This window comes from Myotis brandtii, unplaced genomic scaffold (genome assembly GCF_000412655.1).
Source record: "Myotis brandtii unplaced genomic scaffold, ASM41265v1 scaffold1444, whole genome shotgun sequence".
Taxonomy (NCBI): Eukaryota; Metazoa; Chordata; class Mammalia; order Chiroptera; family Vespertilionidae; genus Myotis; species Myotis brandtii.
The window spans coordinates 250,846-252,941 of record NW_005355179.1 but is presented as its reverse complement, the minus strand read 5'-3'; positions in this window follow the sequence as shown (position 1 = coordinate 252,941).

Below are 2,096 nucleotides of genomic sequence, written 5' to 3'. Positions count from 1 at the left end.
GGCTCTTCTGAGGGCTCCTGTGATGGGGAGGATGGGGGTGCACTCATCTGTTGTCTAAGGGCCAAGAGGTTCAGCTGCTCATAGGTAACATCCTGGGGGACATTGGATGCAGCCTGGAGCAGGGGGAGAGAAAGGGATGAAACGTGGTTGGGGTTTGAGAAGCCTCGGGGCCTGGGGAGGATGGGACCCACCTGACTGTCCATCTGTCTGTTCTCTTCTGCTTGTCTGTCCTTCATGTCCAAACATTCCCCTGATAGGAAAGGAAGAGAGGTAGTCATTCCCTGCCTGAGTCTTGATGTTGAACAGTTCACCTGGCCGTACAGACTTCCTGGGGGCCTTCATGCGGCCTGTTCTGCTGGAGAGAGACAGTGAGACAGAACAGCGTCTCCTTGATTTCACTGTTGCTGTCAATTTGTCAATTACCCTCATGTTGCCAGATCCAGCAATAAATTAAAAAGATCACACACCATGACCAAGGAGGACGAAATGCAAGCAAGAGATTCGGAAAAAGCGCTTGTGAGAATGATTCCTATTCATGAGGTTGAAAAGGATGAAAGATGACCTTACCTCTGTCCGTCTGTGCTGACAGTGAGTGTCTTCTTCCTAGGATTTCTGATTTGAGATTCTGGGGAAATCCTTTTCTCAGCTGACCTTCTCCATCTATTTGGTTTTCCTGTAGCAGTTGCTCTGAGCCCCCCATTGTGTGACCCAGGTCACCCCCTTCCCTACTCACCTGAGGTCCTGCCTTTGCTCTGACGCCGATGACGGAGGAGGAGGAAGAGAAGAAGGGAGAGCAGCAGGACCAAGGCCACTAAGACAGCTATCCAGTACCATTTGAGACCTAGGACATTAGTGACTTCATGAATGAGCCGATGATGCTGTTTAATGATCACCTACTGTGTGCGGGGCACAGGCTTGGGTCTGTCATTTATCTCCTCTCACCTCACAGCAGTCAGGCACCAGGCATTGCTGACCCCACCACCCACTATACTGAGGCTCAGTCATGCCCCAGGTCACCCAGCCTGGAGGGGGCGGGGCTGGGACTGGAACCGGGGACTGTGGGTTCCCTGTGCTTTCCTCACGCTACCCCCTCCCCACCTCCCACGTGGACAGCAGATTTGTGCTCTGGGCTCCTCCACTGCAGGAGCCTGTCCACGTTTCATCTGGAGCTGAGGGTCCTTCCTCAGTACTCGTCCCAGCACAGCAGGGACAGGAGGGGCAAGATGAGAGGTGGACTCTGAGTCTCTCCTGGATCCCTCTCCACCCACAGGTCTCTGACAGCCCCCTAGGAAGGTCAGGCTGGACTGGGGGCTCTGCCTTCCTGAGCTCTGTGAGGCCCTTATGTCACCTCATCTCCCAGCAGCCTGTGAGCAGGATGGGACCAGGGATGAGCAGACAGGAACCGGACACTCAGAGGAGAGAAGGGACCGCCCAGCCCCACAGCAGGAGCAGCAGAGCCAGGAGCCGAACCAGGGCTGATCCACCCTGTTCCATCCTCTGGGCTGAGCCTGAGCTGAGGCATAGGACCTGGATGCCTGGACCATTATCCTGCCTGTCCCTCCCTGTACAGTGTCACCATCACTGAGACAGAGGGGACAGGCCCCATAACATCACATCCCAGGGGCTTCCCTGTGAGTCCCCTCTCCCAGTAGGTCAGAGCCAGAACTGACAGGAAATCTGAGCTCTGGACAAGAATTCTGTCCTTTTACATCTGGAGACACTGAGGCCCAGAAAAGGGCAGGGCGTGTACAAGTGAGAGACTTCAGAGGCACCAGAACCCCTTATAGCTCCCCGTCCCCCATCCCCACATGTAGGCACCTACCACCTCCCCACAGAGACCCTCACACACTGTGGTTGGGAGAGACCTATCCTCAGAGCCTCCTAGGTTCAGGATGGGGCAGGCAGGGTGGGGGCTGCCTTCTCCCCACATGAGCTCAGCTCCCCCTCCCCAGCCTGTGCCCCACATCCCCTCTGCCATGACCACCCCACCCATCACCTGCCTCAGACCCTGTGACTCCCAGCCCCCCTGGGAAACAAGCCCGTCCTTGAGGATCTGGGTCACTCGATCCCCTGACAGACTCTCAGGACTTGCTGGG